The sequence below is a fragment of the Harpegnathos saltator genome, unplaced genomic scaffold (assembly GCF_003227715.2).
Source record: "Harpegnathos saltator strain DR-91 unplaced genomic scaffold, Hsal_v8.6 scaffold785, whole genome shotgun sequence".
NCBI lineage: Eukaryota > Metazoa > Arthropoda > Insecta > Hymenoptera > Formicidae > Harpegnathos > Harpegnathos saltator.
In genome coordinates this window covers 916491-929795 of record NW_020230632.1, presented here as the reverse complement: position 1 = coordinate 929795, position 13305 = coordinate 916491, and the positions used below count along the sequence as shown (strand labels likewise).

Below are 13305 nucleotides of genomic sequence, written 5' to 3'. Positions count from 1 at the left end.
AGTTGCTTTCTCCTCTCTGTCCCTCTCCTCCTTCTCTCCCTCTCGACCGTTCGCTCTCTGTCTCGTTATCCCCGTGGATATAACGGCGTGGAATTTTCGACGCTCGCGAACTTTGACGATTCGCCGAACTGCAAAGTGCTATTAATGCGCGATAAATGCGCGACGATTTGCGAAAATGACGCGCGTACGCGCACGAATGTTTCGCGGGAGCTCCATCGTAACGAAGAGATTAGCTCCTCCTCGCTGTACTTTGTGCAGCTCTTGTTTAAATACTGCCGGTACCGGCGTTATTGTTAACACTTAATGCAGCGTATATGACGTTAATTCCGTATCAACTTGTGGGGCGAAGGACTGGCGGAAGGATGGAGGGAGATTATTATCATCCATATACTGTTGCACTCGTGCTTCCGGAAATAAGCTTTGAAAGAAGCGAGGCGTTCGATATGTCGAAGCAGGTTTGCAGAAGCTATCATATTCCCCTGGACAATGAGTTAAAGAACAAGGAGAGAGGCGACGGAAGTTGTCGAACCAAGCTGACACGTGTGTGGTGATGATTCTGTCGCGCGAAAGAGAAACTGTTTAGTTTCTTCGCAAAGCTTGCACATTACGCGCTTAATTAAACGCTTAGCTTTCTTTCAAAACCACGAGTTCAATTTATTCGCCAACTTTTCCGGACGCGGTTGTGCGCGAGTGAACGCAACAATACATATTTCGCCAAGAGGACGAGGGAGGAGAAGGGCTTTCCCTTCGACATTCGACTTTCGACTTCGGGAGAACAACGCGCGCGCGCGCGCGCGCGCGCGGCTTCGCCAATTAAGAATAATTGCTATCCTAGTGGACATTCTACGAGAGTGAAGAGGGAGAGGAGGAAGAGAGGCGAGCATCGGAGACAGCGCTGTTTCAGCGATGAATTCTCCCGTCTGTGTGCGGAAAGCGCGGCCACGGAGCTTTTATTCCGCCATATCTCTTCGTTTGTCATCGCTTCACGTTCTTCTCGGCGCCTCGGCGGTTCGTCCGTCATACCTCGAGCCTCTTTTTCCTCCTCTCTCCTTTCCGACCGTTTCTCATCCTCACCGTTCAACCTCCCGAGTTAATCCCTCGAGTTTAAACCTCACGCGAGACCGGGCGGACGCCGCGCCGCTACACACAAGGTCGTGCTCGGTGGAAGCGTCGTTTTTATACCGACAACCACGACGACGACTGCGACCGCTACCCTCGCAAAGGGGCTCCTCGGTTGTGCGAAAAATGGTGGCGAATTGGACGTCGTATTTATCGGTTACGAGGTACTGAATGTCGCCCGCGATCGTGAAATAGGGGAAGGTTATACCCTAACGTTCCTCGGGGGTGGCGAGCAAGAAAGGGTGCAGTTCGGAACGACTCTTCGGCGCAGTTAAAATTGGAAACAGTGTAAGAACGGAAAATGGAAAGTTAGGACCTCCTTATCGTCCATCTTCATGTCGCCCGGCCGTGGCGTCAGTCCGGTCTCTGCGCGATTTCGGCTTCCGCCGAGGGGAAGTACACTCAAAGTATACACATTATAAAGGTCCCTAGGAGCACGGGGAGAAAGAAAGAAAGAAAGAAAGAAAGAAAGAAAGAAAGAAAGAAAGAAAAGTCAATCTCCCGGCAAATGCGCGGAAAGAGAACGCGCGGTTACAACGCGCCATTTAGCAAAATGGCCGAGCGCACATATCGAAAGACGATTGACGAGAATCCGATGTTTAGGACCTACCAGACGCCTGTTTTATTTCCCGATTCTTTTTCGCGCCACGGCAATATCTGCCGAGCGCGACTCGTACACGTTCCACCTTTCCAACGACGGACGTAACGAGCCTTAAAAGACGCGAGTTGGTATGTCGCCGGTATCGATCGATCAGAGTACACGGCACGTACTCATTATCTGCGTTGCGAAACGTACTCGGCATATCGGTCACCTTCGCGGTAAAGATGGCCACTATCGCGTTTCAGCTTTGATTTTAGCATTTCAAGATATACACACACACACACACACACACACACAACTGTTGAAGACAGACCCGGGGAAGCGTCTCCTCGTATCGAAAGGTCGAGCTCGCTCAACTATACGCAAACAAATACGTAATATATCTAATGTGTAATATGTAATAAAAGGGAAGTCTCTATTTAGAGCAGAGAGACAAAAATCTGTATTCGCCGTATAATTTGAGGGTTTTTTTTCACATCAAACTCGTACGATCAGACTCGAAATGAAATTTCTGTCGAAATAGTTTCGCCGAAATCGATGCAACGATGTACGGCTCCTCCGTCGCTCACTCGCAACCTTAATTTCCCGAAAATGCAGTCTACCCGGGAGAAAATAGTTCGTGCGAGAATTTAACAGTACATAATCTACAAAACAATGTCGTGACTTGGAAATCTCCGTCCTTTCGAGTTTCCACTCGTACCCGGTTAACATCGCATAGTTGTTAATTGAATTTAAAGGCGGCATCTCGCGGAGCATCGAACACTCACCGGAGCGAGAAAGAGAGAGAAAGTCTGCGTGCAAAAAGAGAGCAACCGAGCTCGCGATCCTCCTCTTTATTTCGTCCTCACCTACTCCTCCTTCCGGTCCTCCGGCCGGAATTCGCGCCGATTCCCTCCGATAATCCGCGCCTCCGCTTTCTCGGACGGATCTATCTCGCGCCGTCTTCCGCGAGGACGCGTGCGCGCGAATAGAAACGGAAAGTTTTAATTGCAATTTGGGCGCGCGTTTCATCCGATAAGCCGGGCTTCTCCGCGGGGCGAACGCGCGCGACGTGACGCGGACGTAAATAAATCTCGCGCAATCGCCGCCCCATCACGAAAGTTTCGCGAGATAAGGCACCGATGAAACCGCGCGCAGAGTTGCCTTCTTCTGAGCCGCGCAACGTGTGCATTTGTGTGTGTGTGTGTGTGTGTGTGTGTGGTGTGTGCATGTCTATACATGTACATGCCTTCTCCTTCCACGGAATCGTTACGTCGATTACGAAACCGAGCGGCGCGAGGGAGAGATAACCGTGTGTACGGCGGACAAACTTCACCCTCTTGTACCTCGAATTGAGGCGCGTCGGCAGATAAGCGAGCGTACGTACGAATGTGTTCGATTATACCGGGTGTTGCGAAACTTTGGCGACAAGCTCGCGCATCTGCGTCGGCTTCGTACTTGCTCCTCCGCGTCAGCGTTTGGCGTCGCGACGGATAGGAGAGAGCACAGCTGCGATCATTTCGGTACGGATGATGGGACTCGCGTGTCCGCGACGAAACCGGCCGACGTGTTTGTCGACGGAAGTCTGCGACACCGTGTGTGTCTCTTGGCGTCTCAAGGCGGCCTCTTCTCCTCCCATTTTCGCGACGTAACACGCTCGCGATCTTATCGGCTCGCTCTTATCTGCAAACACCTCGCATTGCAATCAGGTAACGGTACGCCGGTATCAGTTTGCGAGGCTCGACTTATCGACGCCCCGGCACCACGTTGCTGCACGTCGGAGACGATGAAGGAGAAGGAAGCGAACAGGTACATGCGATTGAAATTAGGAGCTCTGTGCTCTCGCGATGTCTCTCAGCGAGAAGCAGAAGACAAGCCGTTGAGCGAATACATGTCACGCGAAAAGAATGTCGAGGAAGCCGAGCCTCCGCGCGCTTTCCCCGGCGATTCGCGCGCCGCGGAGTTCCGCGAGAACTGCCTGCGCGCAAGTTAACGGCGTTCCATTCTCCGCGTTTGCCAGCTACGCGAGTCGCTTGTCTGCATGTTCCGACGAATTCGGAAAGCATGTTGTCCCGCAACGCGCGGGAAAGCGACACGCTCGGTCGTACAGCTTTTCCGCTCGTTGCGCGACGCGCTTTGCGCAGCATATCGCAGAGCGAATTGCACTCGACGGTCGTAAAGTGGCCGGCGGCCATTAATCCGCCGCAATCCGGCGCAAGGAACCCGCACGGAGGGTGCTGCACTCATTAAAAAAAACGTGGCTTAATGGTCATCGCTCGCGCGCGCGCGCGCGCGCGCGCGTTCGTCGCTGTAAGAGCTCGTTAATGGGAATTATTTCATATTCAGAGAGGCGATGCGCGACCCCCTCCCCCCCTCTCTCTCTCTCTCTCTCCCTCTCTCTCATGGCGCGGTGTCGCGCTCGCGCGGCAATCGCCGTCCAAATCGCGGCCGTTTAATTAATAGTATTAATTACGACAAAGCCGCACATCCGTTCAGCCGGCGATCGTTTAATTGCGAGTTATTCAATTTCAACGGCGACGAAGGTACGCGCGAAATTTCGGACACGTTCGCGAGAGAGTAGCGCAAGCGGCCGCACGCGACCCGCCGCGGTGAATAGCCGACGTCGGGTCGGCGACGATCGGCGTCGAAGCGATAAATCGACCTGACGCCGAGAGTGATAACGCTCAGAGAGAGAGAGAGAGAGAGAGAGAGAGAGCGCCCCGCCCCGCGGCGCTATTTTCGCTATTAAAGGCACGACGCTCGACACCAGTAATTACATCTAATTTCCTTCGCCCTTTTTCGTTGCAGGTAAGCCCGACTAATTGACAGCGCGCTCAACGCGGTTGCCCATCGATCGAGTCGAGTCCACCGGTCGCTCGACGGCGAAGAAGTTGCTGGAGTAACTTTGGAACCTGAATGTCATCGGGACAGGTAACGAAGCGACGTGGAAATCGACGTGAGAATTATTCCGCGATTTCTCCGCGTGATGTTAATTCCACCTCGTTCCTCCGGCCGGACGGCCGCTGCGTGCGTCTGTTGCTGGAAAAAGTGCGGCTTATGCGTCGTTGACGCGCGAATCAGAGGATCGAGGATGTAGCGATATCTCCGGCAGTTCCTGAATATCGCGTCGATGTGAGGGAAGCTAATCGTTGCAGGTGTGTACTGTCTCGACGCGATATCGCCGCGCGTCTCTCGTCATTATTTCCGCTTTCCTTCGGTATTTATCGTCGAATGACTAATAACACCGTCAATATTGGAATATCGACGATAAATATTGATCATGCCGGCCTTAACGAAGGCGCGCATGATTTGTTGGCCGACTCGCGCCAGGTATCGAAATTGAATCGATATTCGTTAGCCTGACATTACCATTATGTCGGCTACAGCACGGAATCGAAGCAGCAAGGTAGAGGTGGAGAGAGAGAGAGAGAGAGAGAGAGAGGGGGGGAGCACAGAGGGAGGGAGACTATTTCGCGACCTCGCGGCGCATGAATATTTGAGCACCGTTGCCGGAATTACGAAAAGATCTCGATAAATAAAGCACAAGTTCCGGCGTTAAGTGCCGCAAACAATCGGCCGCGTTATTAACCGTTACGCGGCTCCGCGCATCCGCTAATCCGATTTTTTTGCCGGGAAACGCGCTTAGCTTTCGAGCGCCCGTTACTATCGTGCTCGTTACGAGAGGCATTACAAATGGAACAGACAAAACCGACGAGGTTACAAATCCTCGAGCCATTATCGGTTAAGAGCGCAGCAGCACGCGATTATGTGCGCGTATGCGAGTAGTATTATTCCAATAATAATATCCAATGATAAAATCGCAAAGCGCCCCTCCTCCTCACGTATGCGGAAAAAAGAAAACGATGAACAAGTACTGTCCCCGCTTTATTTCGATCGCAAATCCGATTGCGATTGAAATTCTCGCAAACGAGAATCCCCGTCGTAACCAATCCCCTTTTGAATCACATCTCAATTAATGCATAATCGCGCGCGCTCGTCGCTCGATCGTTCACCCTGTCCGGCGACACGACGCGGCGCGGCGGCGTCCCATAGTTCGCGGTTACGCTCACGAAGGCGCGTGTTACACAGTCCCCCTGCTCCCCCCCCCGCGAGAATGCGTGCGTGCGTGCGTAGAGACCCGAGACCTGTGTGCCCGACGAAAACTCGTTTTTTCGCCGTCCGCTGGTGTATACATACCGGCTGCACACCGGCTGTAACCTGTCCGCGTGCGCGTGTCGGTCGAGCTGACGGGCCGAAAATGACGAGCGCGAAGGAAAGAGGTGAGGCAACGCGGAAAAAAGCGGGCAACGCGCGAAAGCCCGTTGATCGACGAGCCTCGGACGACCGATAACTCTCGGCACGCAAGTCTAACGGGGAGAAATCGATTGGTTCCGCTGGAACTTTTTCTCGTCCGCTAAACAGCCACTGACTCGCGCACGCCACGGCGCGGCGGACGGTCTGCGGCGGAAATTCGGCAGCAAATTGCGCGCGACGGATGACGGCTCGCGAGGATCGCGATCGATTCCCGGCCCGATCCGATTCGCCGCAGTTGCAGCCCCGCGAGGGTCGCCCGTGTTTCATACGTAGGCGATCGCACAGAGCGGTGCGTTTCTGTCGCTGGTAAAAGAAATCCTCTCTCTCTCGCGCGCGCGCGCTTGCGGAGCTTTCATCGCGCCGTGTCGCTCGAAGCGTCGGGGACTCGAATAATTGATTTCCGCCCGTCTCTTCCGCGGTAGTCAAACTCACCTCGCTCCACCTCGAAATAGATATCGAGGGCCGAAGGGCGCGACAAGGTTACGACCGAAACACATCGTAGTCGCGTCGACGCGATTGATTTTTCACGTGACTTTGGCCGCTTTTTACGCGAGCGCGCGCGCGCGCGCGCACACGGATATTCGTTCGTTTTTCACGAGTCGCGAGAGCAATTTTCTCCCGCCGAGCGAACGCGCCAGCGTGTCGTCGGCACGGGAAGAAATCTGAAATTCGTCATCGTCCACGCTCTCGCGGGGAGAATGGTAGTCCATTGTTGTTCGCTTTCCGCGTCGGGAAGCCGGTCGCCCGTAAGGCGGTTCCGTAGACCTTCCTGATTTATTATTGATCGAGCATCCTCGTTCGACGCATCGTCCGTGCCTTCGCATCGGGCTCGTATCGCGCCGTCGGATATTCCGAAAGTGCGCGAGGCAGAACAAAGCTCCTGCCTGATTTATTATTGAGCGTAAGCAGGTTTTCCTTTCGGGGTTTGCCGCCAGCGCGAGCTACAGCGAAGGATCCGGCCTGACGTTAATAGTCGACCCGACGCCCAGTGTCCGTTCCGCGGCGGAAAATGTGTCGAGAGTCGTCTCGAGAATCTCCAAGCATCATGTCGGGGGGAGAATGTCGCCGAGGCGCGGGATACCGCGCGCGGCGTTTACGATATTCAGCGCGTTAATGTTGGCGTTTAAAGCGCGACACACGTAATCGTATCTCTTCTTAAACGCACGGCAGCGCACGGCTTTTCATTATTATGTATTTACGAATTGTAATGCGCGTGTCTAACGGGGCGGCAGCAGCAGCGGCGGGCGCTGCCGACATTTTCGTGCATTTATTTTTCATTTATTAATTTCGAATATGGTGGGTCCTTCCGCTACGCATAAAGCCAAGAGCATTCGAGAATTTAAATATTAGCTGCACGGTTCATTATCGCAGAGAGCCTTTTTCAAAATGTGAAACCGACCGACCGACCAGCTTTCCGCACGATCAGATCATTCATTCAGAGCTGTGTGGAAACTGTAATTAATAATACCTAAATACCGAGGGGAACAAACAATGAAAATCAATTTAAATGGAAATATAACATAAAATCTACTTTAACGACGTAAATAATACGTGTAATATAACCACCGGACCGATTTATATTCTGGCTAACGAGAATAGGAATATCGTTTCTGCGGAGCAACACACCCACACACACCCACACACACACACACGCACTGCGTGCAATAAAAGTGACTTATTAATCAAAACGCGCGAAGCGCGCGTATGAGCATTATCAAGATCTTTCCATTCTTCGAATGATATTTTCGCTAATGGAAAGCGTCCCCCTTCTTCGATATACATTTTTGCGGAATATCGCGAATGTGAGGCGAGAGCGCTGCTTCATCCCCCGCGATTTCGATCCGACAAGTTCGCGTCGCGCGGTCGGACTATCGTCCGCTATCGAGATAGCGCTCTTTTAAACTCGAGTCATTTGTTATGCAAGCTCGAGGCGATTCTGATGAAACGTGTGCGTCGTGCGCGCACGGCGACGGCCTGATTGATCGTATTGCCAATTCGAGATCGTTTACAATTGATTCCCGGTGTTGTTGGTGTCAGCGCGAAGAAGTATCCGAGGAGGAGGAGGGAGTGTATCGTTAAACTATTAATAATCCGATTCCTCGCTGCCGTTTCCACTGTTCGCGCGCGCGCTCTCTCTCTCTCTCTCTCTCTCTCTCTCTCTCTCTCCCGTTTCTCCGACACTCGGAGAGCGGTCCGAACGAGCCTGTCCGAATGCGAAAATCATTTCGCCCGGCGTAGTAACGCGTTTTTAACCTTCCCCGGTGTCGGGCGGCCGCTCAATACCGTAATTCTCCGGCCGGCGTGTAATCGCGATTACCGGCCGGTCGACCGCATTATTCCACCGACCCGATTTCGACGTAAATCATGCGTAATGCAATATTAGTTATTGATAACTGCGAGAGAGCGCACCTGTAATTTCCATCGGTTTCACTGTGCGGCCGCACAGTTGCTCGGTGTAATCGTTTTTACCGAGTCATCAATTTCTTATCTCTGGGCACGAGGCACGTTTCACGCGCGGACGAAACTCTTTATTTTGCGCTCGCTTTAATATCCGCTCCGACGTCGGGTCCCGGGTAATAAGGTATCTTTCGCTACGCTGAGTGTTTCGGATACGGTAAACGGCCGCGCTAGACGCTACGGTCACGTACGCGCGCACGTGTAACAGTGTGAGAGACGGAGAGATAACATAAATCGCGGATGATAGTTTGGCGCGATAACTCGCCGCGATAGCTCTCTGTCCGGCTACAAGATACAGGCGCAAAACGTCTCGATAACGCGCACCGCGATCGAAAGCACGACAGCGTTACGTAAGTAACGGCGCGGCCGTGTGCCAGATGACGCTCAACTTGTCACTGCGCGCTGCTCACGTTATGGCGAACGCAATGCGCGCGCGAGACGTTGCGTCTCCTCATAAACGTGCGCTACTAACTAATCTCCAAGTAAGCCGTCTAAGACGCGATCGAGCAGGCCGCCGGCGACTTATCGCGCATTATCCACGGGATTACCATGTCGCGATTCCACGGCTTTCTCTCTCTCTCTCTCTCTCTCTCTCTCTCTCTCTCTCTCTCTCTCTCTCTCTCTCTCTCTCTCTCTCGGAACTTTTAGTCGACTCTCTCCGCCACTCGTTCTTCGTGCCTCAGTAAAACTCGGTAAACGCTGTCTGCGGGGAACTTAAGTGGTCCGGCAAGCCGCGACGAAAGCGCTGTCCCCCGTGACGAAGGATCAAATATCCGGCGATCGTACGTGCACTCGCCGGAGTGGTTCTGCTTGCGCACGCTTCTATCGTATGGCTATCGTATACGCCGTGTTCCAGAAGTGACGGCGAGAGCGCTGGAAAAGCCGGGGATTGTTCTCTCGAGTCTCCGCGGATACACGCATGGATTTTTACGCACGGCTTCTCCCTGTCGTCGCGTCCTGCTCGATAACGCGGATGTGTGTACGTTGGCGTACACACAATGCTCCTCGCAACGTTCCTCGCGGTCTTCTCGCACGTTCGCTCGCGGCAGAGGGCGATAGTCTCAGTGTCTAATTAGGACACGTTTGACGAAGAGAGTGTGGCTTCGCTGCGGAACGCGCGTCCGCAACATTTTGAGCTTTGTGAGCTGGCACGAAAGGACATTGTTTTTCTTGTTTCTTTCTTTCTCTTTTCAACTGAGGCAGCCGTAACACACACACACACACACACACACATACACTCGCGAGTTACCGGCGAGTTGTGTGCTCCAGAGGCCAATTTTCATAATAACGCTCAACTCGTCGCTCTTCTGCGAATCGCGTATTTCGAAACGATCTTTAATTGGCGTCGAATGTGCCGCATCGCGGGAAAAATCAACAAGTCGACATTGCGGGGAGAAGCGCAAATAAGTATACACGCAGATGTTCCGAGCGGGAATACGAGCACTGCGAGTGCTCCGGAACAGGTTACGGCTCGCTCGCGAGTGCGAGCGCACACGCGTCATTCTCTCCCGCGCGCGCGCGCGCGCGCGCGCGGATGTCAGACGGTGTAGCAGTCGGTCGCGATTCATGGAGCCTCCGGGCGATTTATCGGGAGATTATGAGCTAACGTCTCGTATCACGGAGTCGGCTATCACAGGACGTACCGGACCATCGGTCAGGAGAAGGCGAAGGGGCTCGTCGGTGTAACAGTATCGATAAATCGCCGAAGAAAAATGAGCTCTCGCGGGTTCGCACGGTGCCGAGAACCTCGTGAAAAATCGGTCTTTGATACGTCTCCCCCTCCCCTCTCACTCTCCGCTCCTTCCCGTACGTGATGTAACGACGAGGAGCGCGCGCGCGCACGCGCGCACGGCAGTAATTCGCGATGTTTGTTGTAAAGTGCCAGAGAGCAATCTCGTCGACCGGCAGAGAGAAAGAGAAAAAGAAAAAGAGTGGGGTAGCGGTTAGGGAAGGGGGAGAAGGACGAGATAGCCCGTCTTGTTTTTCTCTGCCGTGCGCGCGCGCGCGTGTAAGAGCGCAAACGCATCTCGAGTAGCAAAAACGCGCTCGTCGTATTTTTCCAACGACGAGATGTCATCGGCGCTCGGAAGGCAGAGAGTACGTCGCTCGTGAGAAACGTATCGCCGTGGCGCGTTCTCGATATATTTTTCGGAGAAGAGCGCAAAGAGCGAGCTCTGGGGAGCCGGGAGATACACGGGGATGAGTCGGTCAAAGGTTCGATTCCCCGTAGCCGACGAATGGCCGAAAGACGTGGCTCCGGGTGCGTGTTCGAGAGGTTTTGTTCGAGAAGCGAATTAATCGAATTCGCTCATTGACGAGAGCTCTCCTCGAATGCGATGAGTAAGGTAGATCGAATGAAATGGATACACCATTCGGAGCCTTTTTACCCTCGTGCAATCCGCCATGATTTACCGGTCGGCTTGCGGTACCGGGGGAAAGTGAGGGAGGGACGAACGATAGCAGCTAATTCGCCTAGACGTTTATTTGAGGACTGAATTATTGATTACACCGGCGGTGTACGTTGCAGTTGCAATAAATCCGCAGCACTCGCTTGTGCTCCGAGAGAGAGAGAGAGAGAGAGAGAGAGAGAGAGAGAGAGAGAGAGAGAGAGAAGTATGATGGTTTCATGTAATATTAATAAGGCAATAAAGTTCGTGCCTGTTATGCGAATGTTTACCAGCTAATCGAACCTGTTTTACACCGGAGTGCTTTTCTTCATCCACCAACCCCTTTGGTCTACCATTATTCTGAATCTATCATCTACAGGGTGTCTCGCGGATCTCTCGTGTTTTCTCTTTTGGCTACGGATTCGAACCTATACGCAGTTCCTCGGTGAAAACGAACAACGGCAGGTGTTGCAGTTAAAAGTCTGATATTTTTCGACGCAATCTGACGTAACGCAACAAAGAGACAATAATTTCGCCAGCTGACGGAAACGCGAGTCCGATTACATGTTTACTAACGGCGACTTATAAACTCATCTCGCGCCGCACCGGAACTATCTGCTTAGCGAAAACCGTAAGACACGGCGCCGTCGAGCTAATGAACTCGCCGATCATCGAGCAGCCCGTTTTACAGACGAAATCGATTTAGATGCGGATCTTCGCGGCCATCGTTCCGACCTGATATCGCGGGAACGCGGGGATGAACGAGTTCTACGTTACCTCGTTAATTAACCTGAGTTACCGCGAAACTTTTCTACGATTCGACGGTGGGAAGGAGGGTGAGTGAGTGAGAGAGAGAGAGAGAGAGAGAGAGAGAATCCCTAATGGATCCCGTAATGGTTTCGCAGCATGGTTAGGGGATTCGCAAGATCTTCTTGGGCTCTTGGGTTGGAACGATTTTTGTACGTAGATTAACACTTATTGTTAGATAGCGCGCGAAATTCAACTGGACCCTCGACGCTATAAATTTCGCGGGCGATCTTGTCTCGGTGCAATTCGATACTTAAACCCGCTCCTTGTCGGATCAGGTTTGCGATTACTTTGGGAAAAGAAGAAAAACGCGAAAGCGTACCGGCGAATATTTTTTATCATTATATATTTGTTATTGTTGCAAGATTCTCATTACGGCGACCAGCGCGAAAGTTAGTCGCCGGAAATCGCGCGATATCGCGGTCACGAAACGTGACCCCGTGAGAGAAGCCGGCGAAAATTCGTCGCTACGTTAAGCGACAGCGCGTTAAAACGTTCCATGGGACGAGGTCCCATCGAGCGGCTCATCGAGATCCGCTCTCTGCGCTCGCCCTCGAAACCATGCTGGCCCGTGTCAACAAATTCTTCGCGTTTTTAACCAGCTTATCGAGAACGTCTCGCCGCGACGACGTCCTCGATCCCGTGTTCCCGCGTATTCCACTAAATTGCTTCCCACTGAGCGAGCTTCCCACTCGCCGTCGCGCCACACCGGCAGCCAAGAATATTTATCTTTAATACGTACGCTCGTCTGTGCGCCGCGAAAGGTACACGGTGCAACGTCTGCCTCGTTGCGCGGAAAAACATTTTCCATTTTATTCGAAAAAACACGGAACACCACCGGGTGGTCGGCGACGCGCCGCTCGATGCGTGCTGCCGCTACATGGTCGCCCATAAAGCCTCGCCGATACCATCGACCCTCGGATCCATAAAGGCCGGTAATCGAACGGAGCACGGAATAAACCGAATCCCGTCGCCGGGGGAACCCGTCCCGCGGCCGGATCGATACCCCCCTTCTCCCGTATCATACGCGCGACATTTTCCCGCCGCGTGTTCCTCCCGCTGCTTTCAAGGTCGCGAACTCTTTTTCTCTTTCTTCCTTTCTCTTCTCCTTCTCTCTTTCTTTCTGTCTCTCTCCGCTTTCCGCGTCAACTCCACTCCGCTCACCGGGGTACGTCACGTCGGATTTAGCGACGGTGAACCACCAGCCTTCCGCAGGTAGGGGAAACTCGTTCTCCGGAATCCGAATCAGACCTCCCTCTCCGAGGTGCCGCAGGATCGTAAAGTCGCTTAATCGGATGAGGTTAGGTTCCGCGAGAGAGAGAGAGAGAGAGAGAGAGAGAGAGAGAGAGAGAGAGAGAGAGAGAGAGAGAGAGAGAGAGAGAGAGAGAGAGAGAGAGAGAGCGAAGCGAGAAATGGAAACGCGTTCGTAAAATCGCGATTCCGAAGCGAAGTCTCGAGAAACGACCCCTCGTCCTTCTTTCTTCCTTCTTTCGTTGTTCGCGCGTATCCGGAGGACGAGATGAGGGCGATGATTCCCCAAGTCGAAGCGGTACCGCGCGACGCGACGCGGCGACGGAGAGACTTCCGGATATATACTTGATGAGGAGATACACGTTTCGCGGAACGGCGTGCACGCGCGCG

The 13305-nt window shown here is 53.1% G+C and overlaps 1 protein-coding gene across 1 annotated transcript in view; it reads left to right on the top strand.

Moving 5' to 3' along the window:
• LOC105180951 (Krueppel-like factor 6) overlaps positions 1–13305 on the top strand; it is a 337265-nt gene that overhangs the window by 88016 nt on the left and 235944 nt on the right. The gene's annotated exons all lie outside the window — the stretch shown is intronic.